Source organism: Eptatretus burgeri, chromosome 13 (assembly GCF_056783735.1).
Source record: "Eptatretus burgeri isolate ZD-2024b chromosome 13, Ebu_testis_v1, whole genome shotgun sequence".
In the NCBI taxonomy this organism is placed as follows: Eukaryota; Metazoa; Chordata; class Myxini; order Myxiniformes; family Myxinidae; genus Eptatretus; species Eptatretus burgeri.
Window position 1 is genome coordinate 76,213,672 of NC_140973.1, and position 8,625 is coordinate 76,222,296.

Genomic DNA, 8,625 nt, shown 5'->3' on the forward strand with positions numbered 1-8,625 from the left:
ACTAGGACAAATCTAAATTAACGTTTTTATCACTTGGTAACATCAACATAAGCACAACTCAGGATAAATAGAACACTTTACCCCGAGCTGTCTTAAGAAACAACATGGGGGGTGGTGGGGGGGGTCTACAAGCGGCAAATTTGATTGGTCGTTATGACATTAAATGTCATAAATATTTTGTCAAAGTACTGCTAAGCGGAAGGGTTTTGAAAGTGCTTAAAAGGTGATTTGTTTTCTGCAGTGTTCAAGTATATAATTAAATTGAAATAAAATAAATATTTTAAGGATTGGAGAAAAAAATTAATTCGGATGCAGACTTATATACCACCATATTTACCACGTTATGTTCGTTCTTCATGCCTGTTGTTTGTGTCCTTTATGACATCATTAAAAACAGTAAGCCTCTGTTTAGAATTATTTTTATACGCCCGATATATATATATATATATATATATATATATATATATATATATATATATATATATATATATATATATATATATTGTTACGGTTGTGGAAATTCGCATTACACCATAAAGGGTCCTCAGGTGAGATATATCGGTAAGTTCATGTGTAGTTAGCCCAAACCCGTTGTATAGAGGGAATATGTGTGATTCATCTGGGCTGCGACGCTTTGAGTTAGCCATTTTTCTTTCGCTATTGTTATTTTGGACCATTAAGCTGCCAACAACGCAAACAGCCACGACCTTTACCTTCACAAATCCATCCCGCAAACATCGCTTCACCGACATTCCCAAACGACGCCCGCCAACCACCAAACCACCACAGCAAACCCCCCACCACCTTCGCCTATCTCCTTCTACAACCATCGACCACACCACCAGTCAACACCAAACGTCGTGCTGTCCAGGGCCCGTTCAGTAATTGATGCCGAACGTGTTGAGCCGCGGGTACGAATGCGTTCCTCTCAGGGAGAAATTCGGATCAAAAAGGCTTCACACCCCCTTTTTCTCTGTCGAATGGGCGAGCGTCGGGCGGTATGGCCCCGCCTCCAAGCGCGATGAATGTGGATTCTTTACGAGAGGAATTCGGATCAAAAGAGGTTCACGCCCCCTTTTTTCCGCACCAATGGCTGAACAGAAGGTGGCGTGGCCCCACCTCCAATCGCGTTTTGATCCTGAAATTTGCATATAGGCTCCTCCTCCGGTCTATAAAGATGCGAGCGCAAGGCAACTCGCACGTCTGGTCGGGGCGAGTGAAGACGGGAGTTCGGGTCGAGTGCAGTTCAGTTCGGGTCGAGTGCAGTTCAGTTCGGGTCGAGTGCAGTTCAGTTCGGGTCGAGTGCAGTTCAGTTCGGGTCGAGTGAAGAAAGCGGTCGGCATCGAGGTTGCGGTGTGGGGGTCACTCGTCTCGTCATTGGTGCCGTCTCGTCGTGGGATCCAAGCCAGCCAGCCATTCCCCTCTCCCTGAGCATCAGCAATCCCCTCCACCCCCATCCGTGCTGAGATAGTGCCGGGGGGCCCCGTTCCTCCCCCACTCTAAACGTGGTGCCAACCAAACTGCTTGCGCAGAGCACGCCGGAGAGGGCTCGCCGACCACGCCAGGGGCACGGAGTCGGGGCGCAGCGGCGCGGACATTGCGGCTTGCCTGCCATCACGTCACGAGGACGCGGGTAAGACCTTCTCGGTCTCGTTGACCTGGCCGCTCCTCCAGGTTCCACGCACATTTGGTCCACGGACCTGTCTGCCTCCTTGCCTGTGAGGGTGGCTTTCTTTCCTTTGCTTTTTGGAATGAGTGATGTGGCGCCGAGTCCCGACAAGTAGAACTGTATAAGTGTTGTAAATAATTGCCCTTTTATTCGGTCGTATTGCTTTTGTCTTGACTGTTATTTGTTGCATTTTGTCTTCACTGTAATATACGTGCCTTCCGTGTTTCCGTAATAAATGTGCATTGCTTGTTGAACTGTTTCCCGCTTTGCTTCGTCTCCTTCCTTTTATTGAATCTCCATCTTGCATCACGTAAGGGATTGATAGTGGGTTTGAAACGCCCGGTAAATAATCTGAACCGTCGAGGTCGACGATAACTCCGCTCGGTTATCTCTGCAGCACGGAACGAGCCGCTTAAGCGGTTCATGTCCGGAGTCGACCTGTGGCATGGTACAACTCCTCGATACGCTACTCGCGCGAGTACTTAGGTAAATCGACCATTCGGCGATCGGACCCTATTTCGCGCGGGTACAATGCGGACTGAGTTGTGGTGAGGTTAAACCCCCACCCGTGACTGGCTCCGGGTGGTAGTTCCCAGAGAGTCACGACTGAATTGTCCGTTCCGGTGGGCGAGTCAGCCGCCATTCGAGTCAAGCAGCCGATCGCACGCTGGCGGGCGCGAATTCACAACAATATATAAATATATATATATATATATATATGTATATATATATATATATATATATATATATATATATATATATATATATATATATGTGTGTATGTATATATCGGGGTGTATTATGTGATACCGGTCGTCCGTCCGTCCGTCTGTCCGTCCGTCCGTTCCTGTCCGCACTCTAACTCCCAAAGTTTTAAACTTTCACGTTTCATATCTGGTACATAGGTACAGACTGTGGAGACGGTGTGTCGTGACATACGTTCATCATGTAAAGTGGTTGCCATGGCAACCAGGATGCTGTTTTCCATGTAGTAGCAAAATTCTGTATATACCTTCTTGTTCGGGCGTATATTGTGCTTACTTGCACTCTTGTTTAATTTGGTTCGATTCCCAGACACGCAGTCAGAGTGTAAATGTTATCTCACTCCTCTCTGCGCATGTGCGATGAGGACAAATTCAGAGGCAAAGTATTGTGAAACTATCAGTTTGTTGTCCGATTCATTTTCCGATCCTTGTTCAAAAGATAACATTCAATTGAAATGAAGTTGCTCCTCAATCATAAACTGACATTTGTAGACAGACAGACAGACAGACAGATAGACACAGACAAAAATGAACCAATTCCTTCACCTCACTTTTCGCTTCATGTTCACGGGGTAATTAACTTTCAGAACCCTCAATGACTGCACTCCCTTATGACTCACAATGATAATGATGTGCATTTGTCCGAATAAGGATGGGCTCTATGAGGTGCGACACACACAAACACAATGGGGAGGGGAAGGGGGGATGTTGTGGATGTGAACGTGGTGTCGCATGGAGGGATGGTGTGGCAATGCTGGGGTTTGGAATGGGACATGACACCGGGAACCCAGCTCGTCAGTTTCAGAATTGCACTCATGTGGGAAATGGTGCTCACTTAATGCTTACAGTTGATTCCGAATAAAAAATTTTCCCAAGGAATCCGATGGTGCCAAGCGATTTTTGATTTCTTAAGGGAGACTTATTCCAGTTCAAACAACCACACAAACTGAAAAGGCAGAAGATATATTTATGGAGTATGTCAAACTCCATATTCGGAATAACAATCCACACTAATACGTGGCAATGTGTGTGTCTCCTTCATAACTCCAAAACTATAAAACCAAGCAGCCTGAAACTTTGCACGCACACCAAGAAAACTCCAAGGAAGTGCAAGAGTGAAAATTGGGTGTTTGTGTTAATTTAAACACTCCTTTTGAAGATAATTAACGGCCTTATTTAATTATATCCTTCATCAGGCGATCCACGGCCACCTCGCTATCTGGGGTGTTAAGGGGTTTCCTGGGTAACTCCGCTGGGGTCTGAAGCTGCTACGTTTTTTTGGCCTTGATGTAAGCTCCAGATTTGAAACTATCAGCAGTTCCAACTCCCCCAAAAAGTGTCGATTTGTCCAGTTCGGATATTGCACGGACGTTTTCGGGTGCATAGTTTTATCAAGGGAAATTGGTTATCGTTTGCCAAGACAGGCATTCCGTTGGAGTGCTTAAGCCACTTACCGAGCTGTACAGTGCAGTTCGCGTCCTGATCGGGATGTATAGTTGACAGTTACTACAAGGTAGAGGTACGTTTACAGCACACACAGACGTGGTACATATGAGTAGATTTGGATCTGTACGGACTCTCTGCCAGTGTGTGCACATGCCATGCCTGTTACGGGTGCCGTGGTGGCAAAGTTCCATCCCTTATCTTATGGAGGTTCTCTCAGGTATTCCCTTGTCCTCGCGTCTGTTTCTAAAGCATTTGTTTCTCGGATTTGCTTTGGAAAGGTGATACGTTTCCCTTTTGTGAGATTCAGAGCAAAATATATTTGATAACACCCGATTTCCGAGACATTTACAGAATGAATGTGTTTTCTAAATTACCGAGCCATTTTTTTCCACCCATCACACGCAGCCGTTTCAAAAGAAAAATGTTTGCGATCATATCCTTGAAATGTCTCCATAAATGTAACGTTGTTCTTCGGTGAAAGCTAATCAAGGTTTTTGGGTTGTATACAGTCCGTACTGTAGTCGGTAATCACACTGACTCCATCCTGCCGATTCCCCAAAAATTGCCGATATTGGCCAAGCGCGTGCGTGCGTGCGTGCGTGCGTGCGTCTACAAATGTGGTTTCAGAATGTGGCATGGAGTCCTCCCAGGGCAGGCTCAAAGCATCCACTTCATTTTAGTAAGGGGTCACGATTCATGGACCAAGCTGTGAAGTTTTCTGTTTTCAATGTTTTGTGCTGAGAGCTCTCTTCAGGACCGTTACTGAGCCCACGATGGCTTCCAACTGTAGTTTGTTTGTAGTGATATTCCCAGGGATGGTTTTTAATATCTCTGTGAGGTTCTTCTTCATCATTCCCATGAGGTTCTTCATCATCATTGGTACAACTTTGGCATTCTTCATCATCCAGAATCTTTTCACGTTTATGCTTGAGGTCTTGGTATTTGGTCATTTTCCTTGATTTCTGCATCGTTTAGTCCAAAATCACCGGTATTAACACCTCAGTTAGCAACGCCTTCTTCTCTTATTTTTTGCACCTTAAAGTATGATATCTGGTCACAATGCTCTCTTTTCGATGTTTACGCCCGATGGGATCATTAGTTCTTACATGAGCGGTACTTCAATGTTTTCAGTGATTGATATTCCAGTTCCAGAAAATTTGTGGGAAAATGATCCAAAAGCAAAGTTTTTGCAGATGAGCCAACGGATTAATTCACAAACTCTGTTGTGTCGTCGTGTGTACAGCTGTTCTGACATGAGATTAAAAAAAATTTGTGTTCAGTCATTAAGCATCACATATCATTCTTTTTGCAAACCCCACCTCCACCCCTCACCTGTCTCTTTTTTTTTTCCTTCTCTCTCTCCTACCATTTTCTCTCACTCTGTCCCCTCCTTGCTCCCCCCCCCCTCATAAAATGCAGCACTCTCCTCCCACACCTCTGTCACTCTCGCTGTGTCTCTTTCTCTCCCAGTAAATAGCAACGTTTGGTGAGGCGTCGCTCTTCCCACCTCTTCCCTACCTCCCCTTCTTTCATCCTCTCTGCCTCCCCTTCCCCTCTCACACCTGCCTCCTCTCTCTTTCTCCCCCCACTTTATTGACCCATCAGCGAAGCGATAGGTCAATATATATATATATATATATATATATATATATATATATATATATATATATATATATATAAAACTTTTGTTTGTTTGTTTGTTTGTTTATTTATTTATTTTTTTACTTATTTATTTATTAGAATTGGTCTAAGTGTTGCAGTTAACATCGGTTAATACCATGTCATGCATGGTCCATGAAATGATCAATTCCAAAATAAAGTCGGACCATCTTGGAAAAAAAGTCGAGAAATAGGGTAGAAAACTCGAACGTATTAAGGAACCGTGGGGAAAAAAGAAAACCATGCAAGATGAGAGATTGATTGGGAATAGAGAACAATGAAGGATTACATGAACAGGCATGTTTTCAGGAGCACAGAACTCATACTCAATGTTCAAAGAAATTAAGAGTTGGAAAAAAAAAACTCATTCAATTTCACCTTATCTTTATTTCAATTGCAGCCCTCCTTTATTACTTTCCATTTCTTTCTAAATTTCTTCTCTCCTGGTCCTTTCCATTGCAAAAGAAAGCTTTCCTGATCCACATCTTCTCAAGGGGCTGGCAAGACGGCCTCGAGCCCGAGGCAATCGAAGTACCATGTCGTCTCTTAGCTGTCTAGCCTGAGTTTGAATCCCGACAAAGCTACAACTGTCATCCCGGTGTTTCACGAGCCAAGATGATTCATCAATGTTTGTGCCGTCCCTCGAATGGACGTTAAGCTGGGTGTTCTGTCTGCTGGCATTAGTTGGTGGACGTTAAAGATCACACGGTATCCTTCGCCAAGAGTAGTCGCCAACTTCGCCAACATCACCCTTACCAGGAAACTGCTTTGGCAGCCAAGGACCTGTCTTCAGGCAGAACACTCAATCAATCAATTTTCTCAATTTGCTCTTTCCCTCTTTTTTCACTCACGAATTGTTATCTTTTCTAATTTTCTACTCTCTCTCCATTTCTGTCTTCTTCATCATCATCATCATCATCATCATCATCATCATCATCATCATCATCATCATCAATATAAGATCTTCGTGGGGCCGATTTCCCCCCATGATGGTCATTTTCATGGATGAATTTCTCACGGTACATACTTATGAATTATTGTGCAGATTTTTAAAATCCACAAGGGGCAGACCAATATTTGGACTGAGGTTGCCAAAGAACAGTGCAGACAAATTTAATAAAAAGGGGACAAAAAGGCGTGAAAAAGGATGTATTTTTTTATTGACAGAAAGGCTAAATAATGTCTGGGACTAGCTGGACCCATACGGTCGGTATCCAGTCCAGCTTTGAACACAGCAATCCATGGGACTGGAACCACATCCAAAGGGAGGGCATTCCACAGGTTCACGGTTCGATGGGAAAAAAGCCGAGGAGCGGAAATTCCTTCGCGCTCGCTGCTTGAACATTTTCAAAGGGTGTCCATGCTGGGCGTTATCTCGAGGAAAGATGAAAAACTGATTTCGGTCAAGGTTTTCATCACCCCACACAATCTTAGAGACCTCGATAATATCCGCTCAGAGATGGCGATGCTACAATGGCTGCTTCTTTCAAATTCCTCGATTCTGTCACTCCCTGCGTATTTTGTCTACTCACTCGCTCTGAATGCCTCAATTTAGGCACTCAGCAGTGTGAACCTTTACTCTCTCTCTCACTACACTTCATTTTGCTGTGGTTTCTTGTTATGTGTTGTAAGGTTAAATCAATCCTGTCTGATTGTATGTTTACTCTGACACGCTGGATGAACGAAAAAAAGAAACATCAAGTCATATATAATCTTCCTTTTTGGCACAGACAAAGACAACTTGATGAGGAAACTGATGCCTTGCACTTCACGCACAAGGGACGCAGGTTCGGTGCGCCACGGTCGACGGTAACAAGATGGCGTCAAATTGCAAGTTGTCACTACTCGTAGTAATCGAGCACAAGGTAAACCGACACAAATAGACAACATTTTAATCGACCTAAATATAATAATACAGGAGCTCGACGACGAAGCATCATCGAAACACCTTGGGGGTAGAAGAGGGCCACCAAATATGTCACCAACAAATGTGCAAAACAATTACCAAAGATGGGCGCGAATAGACGATGCCGCACCTGAAGCCGAAACAGCAAAAAATACAGCCCCGGCAATTGTAAAAAAAACAGACAAAATGAAAATGTGAAATGAAATACCAACAGATATACACACCGATAACTGGGACAATGATAAAAACAAAAAAGCAGGGAGATGTAAAAAAATAGAGTCGGATTAACTCTACCTTTACCTCTACCTCCATCAATGATAGAGCTTGCCCCACAAACCCTGTATCTCACTGCACGAACCTTAGTTCCACCTCTGCCAAGCATAACTCTACCTCCAGCAACCATAAATCTCACTTCACCAACCCGAGATCTTGCTCCACCAACGATAACTCTCGCTCAACCAACCGTACATAGCTGTACCACCACCAACCCTAAATCTCACTTCATCAACTCTTGCTCTCGCTCCATCAACCCAAGAGCTTGCTCCACCAACACCAGCTCTCGCTCCACCAACCATAGCTCAACCACCACTAACATTAGATCTCACTCCACCGACCCTGGATCTCGCTCCACCAACCATAGCTCAACCACCACTAACATTAGATCTCACTCCACCAACCCTGGATCTCGCTCCACCAACCATAGCTCTTGCTCCACCAACCATAGCTCAACCACCACTAACATTAGATCTCACTCCACCAACCCTGGATCTCACTCCACCAACCCTGGATCTCACTGCACCAACCCTGGATCTCGTTCCACCAACCATAGCTCTTGCTCCACCAACCATAGCTCTCGCTCCACCAACCAGAGAGCTCATTCCACCAACCATCGCTCTTGCTCCACCAACCATAGCTCTCGCAGCACCAACCATAGCTCAATCACCACCAACATTAGATCTCACTCCACCGACCCTGGATCTCGCTCCACCAACCGTGAATCTCACTCCACCAACCATAGATCTCGCTCCACGAACCATAGCTCAATCACCACCAACATTAGGTCTCACTCCACCGACCCTGGATCTCGCTCCACCAACCGTGAATCTCACTCCACCAACCATAGATCTCGCTCCACGAACCATAGATCTCGCTCCACCAACCATAGATCTCGCTCCACCAAC